The 23,128-nt window shown below is 40.6% G+C and overlaps 1 protein-coding gene across 2 annotated transcripts in view; it reads right to left on the bottom strand.

Moving 5' to 3' along the window:
- mmp11a (matrix metallopeptidase 11a) overlaps positions 1–23,128 on the bottom strand; it is a 123,180-nt gene that overhangs the window by 53,520 nt on the left and 46,532 nt on the right. The window lies entirely within an intron of this gene.

Genomic DNA, 23,128 nt, shown 5'->3' with positions numbered 1-23,128 from the left:
CTTCCCTCTTACCCCTTCTCTTCTCTTCACCTGTCTATCCCCTCCCTCTGGTACCCCTCCTCCCCCTTCTCCCAGGGTCCACTCTCTGCTCCTATCGGATGCAGCTTTTTATCTTTTCTATCACTTCCCAGATTCTCACTTCACAGGGCCAGGGAGCACTACAGCACAAACACAGACCCTTCAGCTCATCTGTCCATGCCCAACTATTATTCTGCTTAGTCCCATCGACCTGCACCCAGACCATAGCCCTCCATACCTCTTCTAGTCATTTACCTATCCAAATTTCTCTTAAATGTTGAAATTGAACCTGCTTTCACCACTTCCGCTGGCAGCTCATTCCACACTTACAAAACCTTCTGAGTGAAGAGGTTCCTCCTCATCTTAAGACCATAAGGTATAGGGGCAGACAGGTCATTTGGCCCATCGAGTCTGCTCCGCCATTTCATCATGGCTGATCCAATTTTAGATTAGATTAGATTATGAGGACACGCAGTTCTCTTTTATTGTCATTTAGTAATGCATGCATTAAGAAATGATACAATGTTATCACAGAAGCACAAGACAAACACACTGAAAAACTGACAAAAACCACATAATTATAACATATAGTTACAACAGTGCAAAGCAATACCGTAATTTGATAAAGAACAGACCATGGGCATGGTAAAAAAAAAAGTCTCCAAGTCTCTTGAAAGTCCCAAAGTCCCAATTTTCCTCTCATGCCTTCTCCCCATATCCCTTCATGCCCTGACCAATCAAGAATCTACCAATCTCTGCCTTAAATATACATAAAGACTTGCCTTCCACAGCTGCCTATGGCAAACAGTTCCACAGACTCACCACTCTGGCTAAAGAAATTCTTCCTCATCTCCGTTCTAAAAGGATGCCCCTCTATTCTGATGCTGTGTCCTCTGGTCTTAGACTCTCCCACCACAAGATGCGTCCTCTCCACATCCGCTCTATCAAGGCCTTTCACCATTTGATAAGTTTTGATAAGGTCACCCCTCATTCTTCTGAATTCCAGTGAATACAGATCCAGAGCCATCAAACACTATTCATATGACAAGCCATTCATAGAATAGTACAGCACAGTACAGGCCCTTTGACCCACAATGTTGTGCCGACCCTCAAACCCTGCCTCCCATATAAGCCCCCACCTTAGATTCCTCCATATACCTGTCTAGTAGTCTCTTAAACTTCACTAGTGTATCTGCCTCCACCACTGACTCAGGCAGTGCATTCCACACACCAACCACTCTCTGAGTAAAAAACCTTCCTCTGATATCCCCCTTGAAATTCAATCCTGGAATCATTTTTGTGAACCTCCTTTGAACCCTCTCCAGTTTCAGCACATCCTTTCTAAGATAAGGGGCCCAAGCCTACTCAAAATACTCTAAGTGAGGCCTTACCAGTGCTTTACAAAGTTTCAACATTACATGCTTGTTGTATATTCTAGTCCTCTTGAAATGAATGCTAACATCGCATTTGCCTTACTCACCACAGACTCAACCTGCAAATTGACCTTTAGGGCATCCTGCATAAGGACTCCCAAGTCCCTTTGTACCTCAGTTTTTTGTATTTTCTTTTCATTTAGAAAAAAACGGTCAACTGTTTCATTTCTTGTACCAAAGTGCATGGCCATTTACTTCAAAACACGTTATTCCATCTGCCATTTCTTTGCCCATTCTCCTAATGTGTCTAAGTCTATCTGTAGCCTCTCTACTTCCCTAAAACTACTTGCTCCTCCACTTACCTTCATTTGTCTGCAAACTTTGCAAAAAAGCCATCAGTTCCAGCATCCAAATCATTGACATATAATGTGAAAAGAATTGGTCCCAACACAGACCCCTGTGGAACACCACTAGTCACTGGCAGCCAGCCAGAAAAGGCTCCCTTTATTCTCACTCTTTGCCTCCTACCAACGAGCCACTGCTTTATCCATGCTAGAATCTTTCCTATAATACCATGGACTCATAGCTTGTTAAGTAGCCTCATGTGTGCTGCCTTGTCAAAGGCCTTCTGAAAATCCAAGTATGCAACATCAACTAATTCTCCTATCATGCTTGTTATCTCTTCAAAGAATTCCAACAGGTTTGCAAGGCAAGGTTTTCCCTTGTGGAAACAATGTTGATTGCAGCCTATTTTATCATGTGCCTCCAAGTACCATGAGACCTCATCCTTAATAATCGACTTCAACATCCTCTCAGTCACTGAGGTCAGACTAACTGGCCTGTAGTTTCCTTTCTTCTGCCTCTCTCCATTCTTGAAGAGTGGAGTGACATTGGCAATTTTCCAGTCTTCTGGAACCATTCCAGAATTTAGTGATTCTTGAAAGATCATTACTAATGCACCCACAAACTCTTTAGCCACCTCTTTCAGAACTCAGGGGTGTACACCATCTGGTCCAAGTGACTTATCAGACGTTTCAGTTTCCCAAGAACCTTCTCCCTAGTTATGGTAACTTCACACACTTCATGCCTTTGACACTAGTGTCTTTCACAATGAAGACTGATGCAAAATACTTATTCAGTCAGCTCACCATTTCCTTGTCCCACATTACTACCTCTCCATCATCATTTTCCAGTGATTTTTCACTCTCGCCTCTCTTTTACACTTTATGAATCTGAAGAAACTTTTGGTATCCTCTTTAATATTATTGGCTAGCTTTCTTTTGTATTTCATCTTTACTTTCTTAATGACTTCTTATTCACTTCTGTTGGTTTTTAAAATATTCCCAATCCACTACCTTCCCATTAACTTTTGCTCTATTATATGCCCTCTCTTTGGCTTTTATGTTGACTTTGACTTCTCTGGTTAGCCACAGTCGTGTCATCTTGCCTTTAGAATACTTCTTCCTCTTTGGGATGTATATATCCTCTGCCTTCCAAATTGCTTCCAGAAATTCCAGCCATTGCTGCTCTGCTGTCATCCCTGCCAGTGGTCTCTTTCCAAAAAATATCGACCAATTCCTTTCTCATGCCTCCGTAACTCCCTTTATTCCACTGTAATACTGATATATCTGACTTTAGCTTCTCCTTCTCAAATGTCAGGGTGAATTCAATCACATTATGATCACTTGCCCCGAAGGGTTGTTTTACCTTAAGCTCTCTAATCAATTCTGGTTCTTTGCACAACACCCAGTCCAGAATAGCTGATCCTTTGGTGGGCTCAACCACAACCTGCTCCAAAAAGCCATCTTGTAGGCACTCTAGAAATTCCCCCTCCTGTAATCCAGCACCAATCTGGTTCTCCAATCTATTTGCATATTGATGTCCTCCATGACTATTATAATATTGCCCTTTTGACAAGTATTTTCTATGTCCCATTGTAATTTGTAGGCCACATCCTTACTACTGTTTGAGGCATGTATAAAACTCCCATCAGGGTCTTTTTATCCTTGCAGTTCCTTAGCTCTATCCACAATGATTTCAACCCTATGTCACCTCTTTCTAATGATTTGATGTTATTATTTACCAACAGAGCAACGCTGTCCCCTTTGCCTTCCTACCTGTCCTTTCAATACAATGTGTATCCTTGAATATGAAACTCCCAGCTATAATCTTTCAGCCATGATTCAGTGATGCCAACATTATACCTACCAATCTGCAATTGTTGATCCAAATATTTTATGCCCTCCCTTCTACACCAACTCCTTAGCCATGTACTAAACCATAATAATCTTCCTAGTTCTGGCCTCACTAAACATGGCACGGGTAGCAATCTCTGGAAGCCCTGCTCTTTAACTTAGAACCCAACTCCCTGAACTTCCTATGCAGAACCTCATCACTCGGCCTACCCATGTCATTGGTACCTACACGGACCACAACTTCTGGCTGTTCACCATCCCATTTAAGAGTGCTGAGAACTTGATCCAAGATATCCTGGACCCTGGCATCCGGGATGCAACATACCATCTGGGAATCTGATTCTCGTCTACTGATCCTCTTGTCCTTTCCCCTAACTAATGACTCCTCTATCACCACAGTGTGCCTCTTCTTCCCCCCTTCCCTTGAGTCACAGAGGCAGACTGAGCATCAGAGACCTGACCACTGGGATTTCCTGTTAGGTACCCCCCTCCCTCCACTGACAGTATCCAAAATGATATACCTGTTGTTGAGGGGGATGGCCACAGGGGTGCTCTACACTGACTCCTTAGCCCCTTTCCCCTTCCTGACTGTCACCTAGTTTCCTGTGTCCTGCAACTTGGGTGTTAACTATCTCTCTACGAGAGGTGATTGATAAGTTCGTGGCCTACGGTAGAAGGAGTCAATTTTAGAAAACTTAGCACATTTATTTTTCAACATAGTCCCCTCCTACATTTACACACTTAGTCCAGCGGTTGTGGAGCATACGGATCCCTTCTTTGTAGAAGTGGTCTACAGCAAGGGGTGATTGATAAGTTCATGGCCTGAGATAGAAGGAGATGAGTTATTAACTTCAAACTTTCTGCATCATCACTCAAAGAGTTGAACTGCATGTGCATGAAACAAGAGTGTCTTGGACCTCCAGGTGGTCCACAGCAGGGGTGGTTGAGAAGTTCGTGGCCTAAGGTAGAAGGAGATGAGTTATACAGCTCTCGTTACATGCACATGCAGTTCAACTCTTTGAGTGAAAATGCAGAGTTGGAAGTTTCTCCTTATCTTCTTCTACTTTAGGCCACGAATTTATCAATCACCCCCGCTGTGGACCACTTTCAGGAGGTCCAAGACACCGACTTCTACAAAGAAGGGATCCGTATGCTCCACGACCGCTGGACTAAGTGTGCAAATGTAGGAAAAATTAATGTGCTAGGTTTTCCAAAATTGACTCCTTCTACCCTAGGCCACAAACTTATCAATCACCCCTCATCTATGTCTTTTCTATCACTCCTTCAGCTCAGCCTCCCAAATGATCTGGAGTTCATCCAGTTCCAGCTCCAACTTCTTAATAGCTGCAGCAGGGTGCACTTCTTGCAGTTGTGGTCAGGACACTGGAGGTCTCCCTGTCTTCCCACATCCTGCAAGAGGAGCATTTCTCTATCCTGCCTGGCATCTCTACTGTCTTAGCTGAGCAGGAGAGAAGGAAAAAACTTGAGCTTTTCTTTTCTTTTGCTTTCTCTGACTAAAGCCTCTCTTTGTGGAAGCCTTGAAGAGCTAAAGCCTCAAGATCACCACTCTATGTCCACTCAGACGATTGCCGCTGCACTTGCCCTTCCTTTAATTTGCTCTTACTAATCAACCCAAATGCCAATTGGTCTCTGGGCAAAGCTCTTTTTTGCTCCCCCGACCCACTGCTGCCTTTCATCCTCAAGCAGTGGACCCAATTGAAGCCCTCTCCTCTCCAAACCCTTCAATATCTGGATTGGCTGCAGGTCAAATCGCTTTCCCCTTCCCCTTAAACATTCCACCTTTTGCCCTTAACCCGTGACTTCTAGTTCTAGTCTCATCTAATTTCCAATCGGAGTGGAAAAAGACTGCTTGCATTAACCCTACCTAAATCACCAGTAATGCTCTTGGTTGGACAGGGTCAACCACGGATATTACATTCCAGCTACCTATGTGAAATGCAAACCAGTACGCAAGCCAGGGCAGTATGATACGGACAGCAAGCTGTTGTCCATGCAGCAAGTTCCCCATTTCCACGCAGATTATGAATCTGAAAGAACGACACAGACTGATAAAAGTTTGGCACAAGTAGTGTTGCAGGAGATGCCATTCAGAATTAAGTTCAACATAGGACTGCTTTAAGTTCAAAGGTTCATTTCATTGACAAAGTATGCATGCACAATACAACTCTGATATTTGTCTACTCCAGATCGTCATTAAATACAGAAAGACCATGGGTGTGGATGAAAGAAAAGACATCAACTCACCCCCAGCATGAAAAAGAAACAAGACTCACAGACCACAAAATCCCCCCTCCCTGCAGCAAAAAACAGCCACAATATTACTGAACCCCTCACTTGCAGAAAAGAATAGTGATAGTAGCACCAAGCCCCCAACACTCCACTCCTGTGCAGAAAAAAATTAACTAATCACTCACCTGCCAATTGGCCACAGGAAAGAAAACACTGAAAAACTGAAGAAAACCAACATAAAGTTCAGTCCAATAATGGTGTAAATTTCAGAATATCGGAAACATCTTTTCATCTACATAAAGGACAGCAGCTGCACGAGCTCAGTCCTTTGGTAAAGAGGGACTGCCAACCTGGGTCCTAATGTTCCTGATCCAGGGCCGAACATGCTGATCCCACTGCTGACCGTTGCTGTTGGGAGCCTTCGCTGACCCCCATTGCAATTATCTTGATGCTTCAATCTTCCTTGCCGCTTTGAGATGGCGTCATTCACAACCCCACACCTTGTCTCTGGTCTTCTCCACAAGTCAGCTTGCGTCCTCAGTCCCTTTCTGCCCCCATCTCCAATCTCCACGAGGCAGCTCTCCAGACACAGCATGGCGCTGGACCCTTCGATTGTATTCCAGCTCCAGATTTTTCCTTGGGATTTACTCCTGAAGCTTTTCCCATGGCAGCCACAAGGCAGTGGAGGTTTGAGATCAGTTTTCCTTCTCCTGGATAAACTGCCGACCATGGCTGACAACCCCATCTGCCTGAAGGGACTGGTTTTAAAGTGCCAGTCATCCAAACTTACCTCTTCTGTGAGCAGAAACTGCTTCACAGAGCTTAGTAGCTAAGCCACACATAAAGGCCAGGAGCTGGATTTGGTTGTCAGAGGCTACTTGCATACCATTGAGAGCATTTAATAGACAGTATGAGCTTATCCCCACTACCTCCAACGGCTATGACAACCTTAAGGAACCTCTATACCCCTAACAATTTTGTATCTCTCGACCAAATCTCCCCTCATTCTTCTACGTTCCAGGGAGTAAAGTCCTAGCCTGTTCAACCGTCCCCTACTCAGGTCTTCAAGTCCCAGCAACATCCTTGTAAATTTTCTCTGTACTTTTTCAATCCTATTGATATCTTTCCTGTAGGTAACTGCACACAATACTCCAACTTAGGCTTCAATAATGACTTGTACACCTCAATGTAACATCCTAACTATTGTACTCAATACTTTGACTTATGAAGGTCTCTTTACAACGCTATCTACCTGTGATGCCACTTTCATAGAAGTATGGATCTGTATTCCCAGACCCCTCTGTTCTACTCTACTCCTCAGTGCACTACGGTTCACTGAGGAATACGGTAAGATCTACCCTAGTCTGTCCTTCCGAAGTGCAACACCGCACATTTGTCTGCATTAGTCATCATCTGCTATTGTTCAGCCAGTTTTTCCACCTACTCTAGATCCCACTGCAAGTTTTGAAATTGGATAGCAAGGAAGACTACACCCCCAATCCAATTTGCTGATCCAGCTTGCTATATTATCATCCAGATTGTTGATAAAGATGACAAACAACTATCACTGAACCCTGTGGCACATCACTAATCAAAGGCCTCCGGTTGGAGAGGGAACTATCTACAACCACACTCTGGTTTCTCCCATGAAGCTGATGTCTAGTCCAAATTACTACCTTATCCTGAATGCTGAATGGTTAAACCTCCTTGACCAACCTCTAATGTGAAACCTTGTCAAAGTTAATGTCCCATGTGGACAATATTCACCGCCTTTCCTTCATCAACTTTCCTGATAACCTTCTCAGAAACCTTCACAGGACTGGTCAGCACAACTTACCATGCACAAAGCCATTTTGACCATCTTTAATCAAGCCCTGTTGATCCAAATATTTATAAGTCTGGTCCTTTAGAGTATTTTCCAATAATTTACTCAGTACTGACATCAAGCTTACTGACCTTTAATTTCCCTGCTTATGCTTAGAGCCTTTCTTAAACAATGGAACAATACTAGCTATCCTCCAATCCTCTGGCACCTCACCCATGGTTAAGGCCATTTTAAATCCCTCTGCTGGGGCCCCTGCAATTTATGCACTAGCTTCCTGCAAGGTAAGAGGGGACTCAGGGATTTATCCAACCTAGATGACAAGCACCTCCCCCTCCTCTGTAATCTGTATATGGTCCATCAGCTCATTGTTGTTTTGCCTCACTTCTATAAACTCTGTGTCCATCTCCAGAGTAAATACAAATGCAAAATATTCATACAAGATTTCCTCCCTCTCTCTTGGCTGGGCTCCATACATAGGTGACTACACTAATCTTCAAGAGGATCAATTTTGTTCTTTATATATCTGTAGAAGCCCTTGGGGTTCTCTTTCACCTTGTCTGCCAGAGAAACATGTTTTCTTTTAGCCGTCCTGATTTCCCTCAGATGTTTTTTCTTACATTTGTTACTCCTCAAGCCTGTTTTTTGTTGTCTCAATATCTGTTGAAACCAAGGATCTCTTTCTTTCAATTTTTTTATTAGTTTCTACATAGAAGAATACAGAGTACAAGAAAGTATATATACAAGGTAAAAAAAAACTACCAATTACATTATATCTATTCATAACAATCTCATTACCCCTTATCCATGTAGGTTAGTCAAAGTTATATTGAAATATACTAATTTATTACAAAAAAAGAGTCTAACCCCTACCAACACCGAAGCTGTTTATTAAGGAGAATAAAAAAGGTAAAATACCTTCTCGTATAATAAAAATTAATAATAGCCAACATCTAAATTTAAATAATGAATTGAGGGTTTTGAAAGTTTTGAAAATAATTCAGAAAGGGTCCGCACAATGTTTGAAAGTCTTGACAAGATTCAGAAATTGAACAACAAATTTTCTCTAAATCTAAGCATGACATAACGTTGCATAACCATTGAGCACGAGTAGGAGGAGAAACATCTTTCCATTTAAACAAAAGTGCCCTCCAAGGTATAAGAGAGCTAAAGGCCAAAATGTGTAAATCAGATGTCTTCAGCTTGATATCTTGTCCAGCAACAATACCAAATAGGGCCGTCAGAGGATTAGGCTTAAAATTGACTTTGAAAAGTAAAGAAAAAGTTTGAAAAACTTCCTTCCAATATTTTTCAAGACATGGACAAGTCTAAAACATATGAATTAATGAAGCTTCTCCATTATTGCCTCTGTCACAGTAGGGAGATATATCCGAATAAAAATGAGAAAGCTTATCTTTTGTCATATGGACTCTATGTACCACCTTAAATTGTATGAAGGAATGGTGAGCACATAGCGATGACATATTAACCAGTTTAAAAATTTCATTCCAAGTTTCCTCAGATATTGATGCCTGTAAATCTTGTTCCCAGAGATTCTTAATTTTGTCTAAAGGAACATTCCTCATCTCCATAAATATTAGATATTGAACCATTATGAAAAGGTGTCAAATTAAAAATTATGTCTAGTAAGTTCTTATCTTAGCTTATAGGAAATGTGCATAATTGAGATCTTAGCAAGTCTCTGATTTGTAGATATCTAAAAAAGTGAGTTTTGGGTAAGTTATATTTAGCTAACAATTGCTCAAATGAAAAAAGATTTCCTCCAACAAACAGATCCCAAAAACATTTAATACCCAACCTGTCTTATTCTTTAAAAACTGAATCAGTCATGGAGGGTTTAAAAAATTGGAATAAATGGGACTAGAAAGGGAAAATCTCAATAAACCAAAGTGTTTTCTAAATTGTATCCAGATCCTCAGAGTATGTTTCACTGTTAGATTATCAGTTAGTTTACTTACAAATAAAGGAAGTGAGGATCCAAGAAGAGAAATAATAGAAAATTTATTAGCAGAGTCAGCTTCTAAAGAAACCCATACCGGACAATCTACACGATTAATATAATATAGTCAAAACGTAAGATATCGTATATTAACTGCCCAGTAATAAAACTTAAATTAGGTAAGGCTAAGCCTCCAGACTTTATGTTTTTGAAGATGAACTTTATTTAAACAAGGACATTTATTTTTCCATATATTCAAGAGAGTCAAAAAAGGATTTAGGAATAAAAATGGGTAAAGCCTGAAAAAGATATATAGATTTAGGTAGAATATTCATTTTAATAGAATTAATTCATCCAATCAATGATATTGAAAGAGGTGACCAATTTAATAATATCTTTTTTTTACATGGTTCAATAAAGTAAGGAAGTTTTCTTTAAACAGGTGTTTGTAATTCTTAGTGATTGTTACACCCAAGTAAGTAAATTGATCTCTTACAATTTTAAAAGGGAGATTAGTATTAATTGATACCAAATTATTTAAAGGAAATAATTCACTCTTATGTAGATTCAATTTATAGCCTGAAAACTGGCTAAAATGGGAGAGTAAAGAAAATACGCAAGGTATCAAGGTCTCAACATTAGAGATAAAAAGAGATATCATCAGCGTAAAGCGAGATATTGTGGGTGATACCTCTCCTTAAAATACCACAGATATCATTAGATTCTCAAAAAGCAATGGCAAGGGGTTCTAAAGCTAGATCAAAAAGCAAAGGACTCAACGGACAGCCTCGTCTAGTTTCGCGGTGAAGTTTAAATGGTTTGGAATTTTGAAAAATAGTAAGAACCCGAGCAGAAGGAGATGAATAAAGTAATTTAATCCATTGAATAAAATCTGGTCCAAAATTAAGTTTTTCTGAGGTTTTAAATAAATAATTCCATTCAACCTGATCGAAGGCCTTCCCAGCATCTAAGGATATCACACATTCCAATATCTCCTGAGAAGAAGAGTAAATAATATTTAATACACAGCGTATATTAAAATGGGAATGTTGGTTTTTAATAAATCCGGTCTGATCATCAGAAATAATAGAAGGTAAAATATTTTCAATCCTACGAGCCAGAACTTTAGAAAGAATTTTAGTATCAACATTGAGTAATGAAATTGGTCTATATGAAGAGCATTCAGTTGGATCCTTGTTCTTTTTTAGGATAAGCAAAATAGAAGCTTCATAAAAAGATTGAGGCAAACTACCTAATTTGAAAGAATCCAAAAAGACTAAGTGTAACTGCAGTATAATTAATGAAGAAAAAGCCTTATAAAATTCTCCAGAAAATCCATCTGGACCCAGAGCCTTCCCTGAGCGTAATGAACGTACAGCCTCGGCAATTTCCTCATAAGAAATGGGTTGATCCATCTGTTTGCAATTATTTGCAGAAAGTGCAGGGATATTTAATTGATCTAGAAAATTATTCATTACAGTATTATTTTTTAGGGGAATCAGAACTATAAAGTTTAGAATAGATTTCTCTAAAGGTATCATTTATTTCAAAGTACTCTATTGTCCTACCACCATTAGTTTTGCAAATGTCTTTAATTTGTCATTTAACTACATAAGTTTTTAACTGGTTGGCCAATACTTTGCCTGATTTATCTCCGTGAATGTAAAATTGAGTTTTATCTTTAAGAAGTTGAATTTCAATTGGATATGTTAACTGATATATTTAGTTTTAACTTCAACACGTCTTTTATATGAAACAGGATCTGGAGCTATAGCATATATTTGATCTAATTGTTTCAATTGATTGGGTAATTCAATTCTTTCTTTATTAGCTTTATTCTTAACACTCGCAGTATAAGAAATAATTTGTCCTCTAATATAGGCCTTGAAAGTATCCCATACAATCTTCCTTTTTATTCTCTTCAAAAGACAAAATAACATGCTTCTCTAGAAATTTTAAAAATTCCTTATCAGATAACAAAGTTGTATTAAAATACCAAAATCTGTTGGTTTGAGGAAGACCGGGGAGTTTAAAAGATAGAGATATAGGAGCATGATCTAAAACAGCAATCTTTTTATATTCACAGGAACGAACTGATGAAATCATTTGACTATTGATAAAAAAAAATCAATCCTGGAATATGTATAATGAACATGGGGAAAAAACGAATACCCCCTATCTAAAGGATATAAAAAACACCAAACATCAACTATACCACAATTCAATAAAAAGGATTAAATAAACAAAGCTGATTTATTAAGAGACGCTATTTCAGAAGATGATCAGTCTAAAAGTGAGTCTAGCCAACAGTTAAAATCTCCTCCCATCACCAAAGAATAAAGGTTCAGATCTGGTAAAAACGAAAAGAAAAAACACTCAAAGAATCCTGGATCATCTACATTTGGGGTATACACATTGGCAAATACTATTAATTTATTATCTAGTTTTCCTGAACACCACCTGCCTGTGCTGGTGATGCCTCCCTCCCAGATGCATTGAATAACTTCTACGCTCGTTTTGAGGTGGAAAATGATGTGGCAGCGAGGAAGACCACTCCTCCTCCAAACGACGAGGTGCTGTGTCTTACCGTGGCCGATGTGAGGAGAACCCTGTGTAGGGTCAACCCACGGAAGGCTGCTGGACCAGACAATATTCCTGGCAGAGTGCTTTGAGGATGTGCAGACCAGCTAGATGAGATTCTCACTGACATCTTCAACATCTCCCTGAGCAGCACCGTCTTTCCGACGTGCTTCAAGGCTGCCACCATCGCCCCCATGCCAAAAACGTCTTCAGTGTCCTGCCTCAACGCCTACCATCCTGTCATACTCACATCCATCATCATGAAGTGTTCTAAGAGGCTCGTCATGAGGCACATCAAGACCCTGCTGCCCCCCTCACTGGACCCCCTGCAGTTTGCGTACTGTCCCAACCGCTCAACAAATGACACCATTGCCATCACCCTCCACCTGGCCCTAACCCACCTGGACAAAAAAGACACGTATGTTTGAATGCTGTTCATAGACTTCAGTTCAGCATTCAACACAACCATTCATCAGAAACTGATTGGAAAGCTGAGCCTACTGGGCCTGAACACCTCCCTCTGCAACTGGATCCTAGACTTCCTGACTGGGAGACCTCAGTCAGTCCGGATTGGGAACAACATCTCCAACACCATCACACTGAGCACGGGGGCCCCCCAGGGCTGTGTGCTCAGTCCACTGCTGTTCACTCTGCCGACCCCTGACTGTGCTACAACACACAGCTCGAACCACATTATCAAGTTTGCGGATGACACGACTGTGGTAGGTCTCATCAGCAAGAACGATGAGTCAGCATACAGAGAGGAGGTGCAGCGGCTAACAGGCTGGTGAAGAACCAATAACCTGTCTCTGAATGTGAACAAAAGAGATGGTTGTTGACTTCAGGAAAGCCCGGAGCGACCACTCTCCACTGAACATCGATGACTCCTCCGTGGAGATCGTTAAGAGCACCAAATTTCTTGGTGTTCACCTGGCGGAGAATCTCACCTGGTCCCTCAACACCAGCTCCGTAGCAAAGAAAGCCCAGCAGCGTCTCTACTTTCTGTGAAGGCTGAGAAAAGTCCACTTCCCACCCCCTATCCTCACCACATTCTACAGAGGTTGTATTGAGAGCATCCTGAGCAGCTGCATCACTGCCTGGTTCGGAAATTGCATCATCTCGGATCGCAAGACCCTGCAGCGGATAGTGAGGTCAGCTGAGAAGATCATCAGGGTCTCTCTTCCCGCTATTACAGACATTTACACCACACGCTGCATCCGTAAAGCAAACAGATCATGAAGGACGCCACGCACCCCTCATACAAACTCTTCTCCCTCCTGCCGTCTGGCAAAAGGCACCAAAGTATTCGGGCTCTCACGACCAGACTATGTAACGGTTTCTTCCCCCAAGTCATCAGACTCCTGCATACCCAGAGCCTGGACTGATGCCAGCCTACTGCCCTCTATTGTGCCTATTGTCTTGTTTATTATTTATTGTAATGCCTGCACTGTTTTGTGTACTTTATGCAGTCCTGGGTAGGTCTGTAGTCTAGTGTAGTTTTGTGTTGTTTTACGTAGTTCAGTGTAGTTCTTGTATTGTTTCATGTAGCACCATGGTCCTGAAAAACATTGTCTCGTTTTTACTGTGTACTGTACCAGCAGTTACGGTCGAAATGACAATAAAAAGTGACTTGACTGGACTGAAACTATAACAAAATGTCCATTAGTATCAGACACTACTTTATATTGGACAAAGGAAAGTATATTATCTATAAGAATCCTCTAGATTTGGCCTGAAAAGAAGAGTGAAAACAAAGTTCTTTCCAACGGCTAAAAAAACGTAGATGATCACATTTGCTTATGTGAGTTTCTTGTAAAAAAAAAACAGGGACCTTAAATTTCTTAATATAAGCAAATATCTTATTACGTTTAACAGAGTGATTTAACCCTTTCACATTAAAACGGAGTAAATTAATAGTTAGACCCATTTTTAATATTATTTAAAGGAAGGGTTAAAATGTAAGTTAAAAACTAAGCCATAAACCTTGAGAAACTGTAACCAAGCAACAAGTTGGCTAAAAATTCAAAAACAGCTTCTGGGAAAAAAACCATACCCCTGCCCACCTCCCAAAGAAAGAAAACTGACCAATAGAAACTCAGCATCTACAACTACGGACAACCCCCAAAAAAACTTGGTGATATCTCCAATTAGTTTCAAGGTTATTTATATTCCAACCTAGACTAAACAATACCCAAACAAGATTCAATTCTCATATATCAAAAATACAGTACTAAAAAATACAAAAGGAAATTAGTTACAAAGGTTTACCAAAAGTAAAAGATACAATTATTCATACAGATAGACATTAAACATTAATCTTATATCTTCATGGAAAAACAGACTAAGTAGTTAGCCTTCAAATTTAAAAAATCTTTGTGCTTCAGCATTCAAATGAAACCATTTGAAGGATCCATCTTTAATGAGATTCTCAGTCAAACTGGGTAGCCAAGGGACGGGTTAAAACCCTTATTAAAAAAATTTGAACAGAGCTTGTTTAAACTTAGCACATTCTTGCATAATCTCAAGCGAATAATCTTTGAGAATCTTAATATTCCACTCTATAACCAATTATGCCTCTTCGACGGGATTTGCGAATTAAAAGTTTCTCATTTAATTTTGTGTCTTCATGTAAGGGGAAACTAAACAGCTAGCCTTCGGATTTTAAAAACTTCTGTGCTTCAACAGTCGTGTGGAACCATTTGAAAGAACTGTTTTTAAGTGTGATTCTGAGTCAGGCTGGGTAGCGAAGGGAAGGCTTGAAACCCTTATTAAAAAGCTCGGACATAACTTGTTTGAACTTAACACATTCCTGCATAACCTCAGGCGAATAATCTTCGACAATTCTAATCTTGCAATCATTATAGTCAATCATGCCTCTTCGACGAGATTCACGAATTGAGAGTTCCTTTGTTTTAAATTCCTGAAAACAGATTATTACTGATCTTGGTCTCTGACTGTTAGGAGGTCTAAACGCAGGAGATCTGTGAACTCGATCGATCATAGGCACAGACGTCAAAATCTCTGGAAATAATTCTTCTTAAAAGTTTGCAAAAAACTCCATAGGATGATTACCTTCGATTAATTCTTTGAGACCCAGAACCCATAGGTTGTTCCTTCTACTTCTGTTTTCTAGGTCGATAATTTTCTGTCTTAACTTTTCGTTGGACTTCGATTGCTTTTCATAAAGCTTCTGCAATTCATCCACTTTCGTTTCCAGAGACGACAAAATTTCCTCATTATATTTAATACATTTATTGTGTTCATTAAGTGTTTGTTGAATAGAATTCAATTTACCATCTATTTGTTTAAATTCCCTGCTGAATTGTTGAAACTTCTCAGAGGCTTCTCGTGTATGACTTTGCAGCAATTCCATAATAGAATCCAAAGAGGCAGGAAAATCATCCATTTTAGTACCTCTGGCTCTCCTTCCAGCCATAATGAAAGAATATCACACTAAAAAAGAAGTTTCAAGACAGGTTGGAAATAGTAAGATAACTTAGAGTTGGAGCAACGGCAGATTGCTGATACTCCATCAGCCACCACCAGGAAATCCTCAACCAAGGTTCTCTAAACCTGTTAGCTTTGTCTTTTATTCTTACAGGAGCATACAAACTCTGTACTCCATTTAACAAATATGCCCTTGCAAGTAAACAACCTATCCTAATCCACACTTGCCAGATTTTTCCGATCTAGAATCTCAACTCTATCCAATCCTTAAGATCTATCCTTCTCCATAATTACTGTATCTTGAAACTAATTGAATTATGATCATCAGATCCAAAGTGTTCACTTCACTAACTTCTGTCACCTCTCCTGCTTTGTTCCTGAATAGATCTAATACTGCACTCTTTGTAGTTAAGACCCCTGTATATTGCTTAGGAAAGCTTTTCTCAACACATTTTACATTTTTCTCCCATCCAGTCCTTTTACAATATGGGAGTCCCAGTTAATATGTGGAAAGTTATAATCATAACCTTTTTTTTAAATCCTTGCAACTATTTCTCAACCAGTGTCTTCCAGACTATTGGGTCTATTGGGTGGTTTACAACATAATCCCATTAACGTAGTCATCCCCTTCTTATTCTTCAGATCCACAAAAGTTGCCATATAGATGAGCCATGCAGTCTAATTTATACCTACAGTCGGCCCTCCTTATCCGCGAGGGATTGGTTCTGAGACACCCCCCCCCCCCGCAGATACCAAAAAACGCGAATGCTCAAGTCCCTTATTTAACCTGTCGCATGGACTTTAGCACCCAGGGCAGCACAGGACCCACCGCTCTCAGTGTTTCTGTTCCGTTGACTTATAATACCTAATACAATGTTGATGCTATGTAAATAGTTGTTACACTGTATTGTTCAGGGAATAATGACAAGAAAAAAGTCTGAACATGTTCAGTACAGACGCAACCATCGTAGCTCCTCTGGGAATGCTGATGTCGCCTTGGCATCAGCCGATGCTGATCCTCCCGTGATCTTTAAGTTCTTGAGGCTGTAGCGCTTTACACAACCAGCCAGCCATCCCTAGCACTAACACTTCCACGAATTTCAGCTTCTTTCTGGTTTATTGTACGAATGCTCGATTCGTTCTTACTGACCTTACGGCTCACTTCGGAATGTGACATGCCACTTTTCAAAAGATCCAATATTTCTAATTTCTCGGCGAGAGCGAGAGCACTTTACCTTTGAGGAATTGCTTTGACCACATAATCGCTTTTTAGGAGCCATTTTTTCACGGAAACAAAGTAGCGAACGAATGAGACGTGAGGCGAACAATGCTCGAACAACAAGTGCTGGAGAGAGAACTTCCGGGTTTTCCTGATTCACGGTTGGTTGAATTCGCGCATGCGGAACTCGTGGATAAGGAGGGCCGACTGTACTTCATACCTATATAGACATGGATATACACTATATGTACATATGACTGTGTGGCTAAGTACGACTCCAATGTCATATTTAAGTTTGCTGACAACACCACTGTTGTCAGCTGAAACAAAGGTGGTGATGAATCAGCATATTCGACGGATACTGAAAATCTGGTTGAAAGGTGCAAAAGCCACCTCTCACTCAACACCAGCGAATCCAAAGAGTTGGTTATTGGCACCAGGAGGAAGAAACCGGAGGTCCATATGCCAGTACTTGTTAGGGGATCAGAGTTTGAGAGGGTCAGTAATGTTAAATGCCTTGGCATTATCACTTCAGAGGACCTGACTTGGGACCATACATAAGTGCCGTATAAAAAGAAGGCACAACTGCACTTCTCCTTTCTTAAAAGTTTGCACAAATTTAGCAAGTCATCTAAAACTTTGACAAATATCAATAGATGCACAGAGGAGAGTATCCTGACTGGTTACTTCACAGCCTGGTATGAAAATAAAAATGCCCAGAACAGAAGTGGCTACAAAAAGTGATGGATACAGCCCAGTCCATCTCAGAAAAGCATTACCAGATACTGAGCACATTGGCAAGGAGCACTGCCTCAAGAAAGCAGCATCCATCATCCAGGTCATGCTCTCTTCTTACTGCTATCATTAGGAAGAAAGTACAGGAGCCTTAAGTCCCATACCACTGGTTTCAGAAACAGTTATTACCCTTCAACCATCAGATTCCTGAACCACTGTGGATAACTTCACTCAGTTCAATGCTGAACTGATCCACGACTCAGTACAACTCGGGACTCTACAACTCAGTATTATTTATTTACAATTTTTCTTATTATTTGTATGATTTGTCTTCTTTTGCACATTGTCAGTCATTATTTATAGCTTTTCATAAATTCTATTGTATTTCTTTATTTTCCTATACACGACTGCAAGAAAACGAACCTCAAGGTAATATATGTGTAACCAGGTGACTATTGATGATTATTTTTTGTTGTTAAAAGTGCACTTATGTATTCACCCTGGTAGTGCTAGAATAGTTGCCTGTGCCTTCAAGAGAAAACAGTGATGTCATTATTAATGTGCAGAGTAGAAAGAACAGTTACGATGTTCTAGAAAGAACATCAAGACTGGGAGCTACTTTTCCCCGAGGAGTACTGGTCATATAGTAAGGATAGGCAAACAATATTTGCTAATATCCATGTAAATTCATTTACATATACCCAAATCTGTTGACAATACTCAAGTGTGGTCTGACTAGTGTCTTATAAAGCCTCAGCGTTATCTCCTTGCTTTTATACTCATTTCCAACATTGCATTTGTCTTCCTTACAACAGACTGAACCTGTAAATTAACCTCCTGAGAGTCTTGCACAAGGACCCCAAGTCCCTCTGCACCTCTGATGTCTGAACCTTTTCCCCATTTAGATAATAGTCCACATCATTGTTCCTTTTACCAAAATACATTATCATACATTTCCCACCACCGTATTCCATCTGCCACATTTTTATCCATTCTTCCAATTTGTATAAGTCCTGCTGCAATCGCATTGCTTCCTCAGCACTACCTACCCCTCCACCCACATATCACCTGCAAACTTGGACACAAAGCCATCAAATCCATCATCTAAATCATTGGCAAACAATGTGAAAAGCAACTGTCCCAATACTGACCTTTAAGGAACACCACTAGTCTCTGGCAGCCAACGAAAAGGCCCCTTTTATTCCCACTTGCTGCCTCCTGCCTGTCAGCCATTCCTCTATCCATGCCAGGATCTTTCCTATAATGCCACAATATCTTTGTTAAGCAGCCGCATGTGTGACACATTATCAAACGCCTTCTGAAAATCCAAGTAAATGACATCCACTGCAGCTTTGTCCATCTTGCTTGTTACTTTCTCGAAAAATGCTAACAGATTGGTCAGGCAAGATTTCCTTTTACAGAAACCATGATGACTTTGACTTATTTTTATCATTAGTCTCCTAGTACCTCGAAACCATATCCTTAATAACAGGTTCCGACACTTTCCCAACCACTGAGGTTAGGCCAACTAGCCTATAATTTCCTTTCTTCTGCCTTCCTCCCTTCTAAAAGAGTGGAGTGACATTTGCAATCTTCTGGTCTTATGGGACCATGCCAGACTCAAGTGATTCTTGAAAGATCATGACCAGTGCATCTGTTATCTCTTCAGCAACCTCTCTCAGGACTCTGGGATGTAGTGCATCTGGTCCAGGTGACTTATCCACCTTAAGTCCTTTGAGTTTGTCTGGCACTTTTTCCTTTGTAATAGTAATGGCACTCACTCCTGCTCCCCTAACACTCATGGACCTTTGGCACATTGCTAGTGTCTTCCACAGTGAAGACAGATGTAAAGTACCCAATAAGTTCACCTGCCATTTCATTGTCCCTCATTACTACCTCACCAGCATCGTTTTCCAGTGGTCAAATATCAACTCTCACCTCCCTTTTTAAATAACTGAAAAAACCTTGGGTATCCTGCTTTTATATTATTGGCTAGTCTGCCCTCAAATTCCATCTTTTCATTTCTTATAGCTTTTTAGCTGACTTTTGTTGGACTTTAAAAGCTTCCCAATCATCCAACTCCCCACTCACTTTTGCTTCCTCATATGCCCTTTCCTTGGCTGTTATGCAGTCTTTAACCTCCACTGTCAGCCACAACTGCCATTTGAGAACTTCTTCCTTTATGGGACATATCTATCGTGCGCCTTGTGAACAATTCCCAGAAGCTTCAGTCATCCCTGCTCTGCCGTTATCCCTGCTAACATCTTCCTCCAATCCACCTGGGTAAGCTCCTCTCTCAAGCCTCTATAATTCCCTTTATTCCATTGTGATACTGATACAAATGAGTTATGCTTCTCCCTCTCAAATTGCAGTACGAATTCAATCATATTATGATCACTGCCCCCTAATGGTTCCTTTATGGTAAGTTCCCCAAAATGATCTGGGTTATTACACAACGCCCAATCTAAGATCGTCTTTCCCCGAGTAGGCTCAAGCACAAGCTGTTCTAAAAAGGCACCTCGCAGGCATTCATCAAATTCTCTCTCTTGCAATCCAACACCAACCAGATATTTCCGATCCCCTTACATATTGAAGTCCCCCATTACAATTGTGTCATTACCCATATTAATTGACTTTTCCAGATCCCTTTGCAATCCTAACCCCACATCTTGGCTACTATTTGGAGGTGTATATTTGAAAATATATAGGCCTCCAAATATATTGTATAAGTTTTTGTTTAATTTTTTCTTACTTTGTTTCATAAACTGAATGTGAATGTAACAGAATAATGTGAATGTGTTAATCTCTGTTTTCATCACGTGAGCAAGGAGAATTCATGTCAGGGTCTAGCCTAGATGTGTTTTGAAGTTAAGCACGTGTGTGACAAAGTGAGTATACCTCTTAGTTCAGATGAGATGTATTTATTCATATTTTTGACAGTGTATAAAGTACAGGGTTGGTGGGATTCTAATGCTGTTTATACTGTTTTTTTAGGATTGCCACTACCATACTGGTTTTGTATATTTTGTTTTATTTATTTTCATACTGCATACATAACTAGTTGATACACAAGTGTGTGGACCAAAATTAAGCCAAGATTGTAATAGCAGGAACTATGTTTTTATTTTTATTCATTTTGTTGTTTTTATTATAACCATATAACAATTACAGCACGGAAACAGGCCATCTCGGCCCTTCTGGGCCGTGCCGAACTCTTACTCTCACCTAGTTCCACCAACCTGCACTCAGCCCATAACCCTCCATTCCTTTCCTGTCCATATATCTATCCAATTTAACTTTAAACAACTACATCGAACCTGCCTCAACCACTTCTGCTGGAAGCTCGTTCCACACAGCTACCACTCTCTGAGTAAAGTTGTTCCCCCTCATGTTACCCCTAAACTTTTGCCCTCTAACTCTCAACTCATGTCCTCTTGTTTGAATCTCCCCATTCTCAATGGAAAAAGCCTATCCATGTCAACTCTATCAATCCCCCTCATAATTTTAAACACCTCTACCAAGTCTCCCCTCAACCTTCTACGCTCCAAAGAATAAAGACCTAACTTGTTCAACCTTTCTCTGTAACTTAGGAGATGAAACCCAGGTAACATTTTAGTAAACCTCCTCTGTACTCTCTCAATTTTATTGACATCTTTCCTATAATTCGGTGACCAGAACTGAACACGATACTCCAAATTTGGCCTTACCAATGCCTTGTACAGTTTCAACATTACATCCCAACTCCTATACTCAATGCTCTGATTAATAAAGGCCAGCATACCAAAAGATTTCTTCACCACCCTATCCACATGAGATTCCACCTTTAGGGAACTATGCACCATTATTTCTAGATCCCTCTGTTCTACAGCATTCTTCAATGCCCTACCACTTACCATGTAGGTCCTATTTTGATTAGTCCTACAAAAATGTAGCACCTCACATTTTTCAGCATTAAGCTCCATCTGCCATCTTTCAGCCCACTCTTCCAACTGGCCTAAATCTCTCTGCAAGCTTTGAAAACCTACTTCATTATCCACAACTCCACCTATCTTAGTATCATCTGCATACTTACTAATCCAATTTACCACCCATCATCCAGATCATTAATATATATGACAAACAACATTGGACCCAGTACAGATCCCTGAGGCACACCACTACACACCGTCCTCCAATCTGACAAACAGTTATCCACCACTACTCTCTGGTGTCTCCCATCTAGCCACTGCTGAATCCATTTTACTACTTATTTTGATAGCCTCTTTCTGCATTAAAATACCTAAAGCAAATAAAGAAATTAAAGACCTAAAAAATATTTGTTGTCATGAGTGTGTATTTTTCCCAGGCTATATATGTTAACGTATGTACTTTGAAAATAAATTTACTTTCAAGTTTGAACTCCTGTCCTGTCTGCGCACTGCCGTAACATTGTCCCTGACTAGCAATGCCACTCCTCCTCCTTTAATCCCTCCCACTCTATCCTGTCTAAAACATCGGGATCCTGCCAGCCCTGCCCTTCCTGCAACCAAGACTCACTAATGGCTACAAATAAGCACGTGCTGATCGAGATTCCATTCTCTATGCTCATCCACCTTTCTACACTAGTCCTTGCGTCAGAGGGGGAGCGAGTGTGGAAGGAGCTGCCAACAGAAGAACATCTGAGAGAAGTTTGGATTGGAAGTTATTTTGGGCTGTGGTCCAGGTGCAGGTCAACGGGACTCGGCAGAATAACAGTTTGGCATGGACTAGATGGACCAAAAGGCCTGTTTCTGTGCTGAGGTGTGCAATGACTCTAACAGAAACTTCTCCTGTTCTTGGCCGATCCGCTGCTCTGCCTCCTCTCAGTGAAGCCTCACAAAGCAAAATCTCAGCAATTCCAGAGGTAGTGGTAAAACGTCATAAAATATTCATGGAACAAAAATAAGGATGTTATCACTACAGGAAGGATATACTTGCAATAGAGAAGATGCATATGCAGAGAGGCTGAGCAGAGAATCAGTGTAAGAGTAGGTAAGGTTTCCAGACAATTACTCTCCGTAGCTACGATAGACAGTAGGATACCTCCCCATAAGATAGGTACGCAAGACCAGAAGGTATTGATGCAAGTAGGATACCTCCCATACGACAGGTCTGTAAGACTGGAAGGTATTGATGCAAGGTGAGGTTTAGGGAGATCAGAAGGGGAAGTTCCTTCTCCCCAGAAATGGATAACTTGTGCAATTCCCAGCCTGGGAACATTTAAGAAGCATCTTTGTCGAGGAATTGCAGGCTATGGATCAAGGACTGTTAAATGGGAGCAGTGTAGATAAATATCTGATGGTGAGTCTAGCCATGATGGGCTAAGGGTAGGTTCTGTGCTGGTCACTTTAGTGAGCTGGTTACCTGCATCCATCCCTGGTGACATTCTGTTGAATCTCCTCTGCAGATACGTCCACATCATTGCAAGAAAGGTCAGGGGGTGGGGTGGAGTTGGGGGCATCGGGAGCGATTACCAGCTCATGGACCATTTCATTGTTGAAACCAGGTGGT

The sequence above is a fragment of the Mobula hypostoma genome, chromosome 23 (assembly GCF_963921235.1).
Source record: "Mobula hypostoma chromosome 23, sMobHyp1.1, whole genome shotgun sequence".
NCBI classification, from domain to species: Eukaryota; Metazoa; Chordata; class Chondrichthyes; order Myliobatiformes; family Myliobatidae; genus Mobula; species Mobula hypostoma.
Note: the sequence above shows the minus strand (reverse complement) of the source record. Positions and strands in the feature narration are given on the sequence as shown.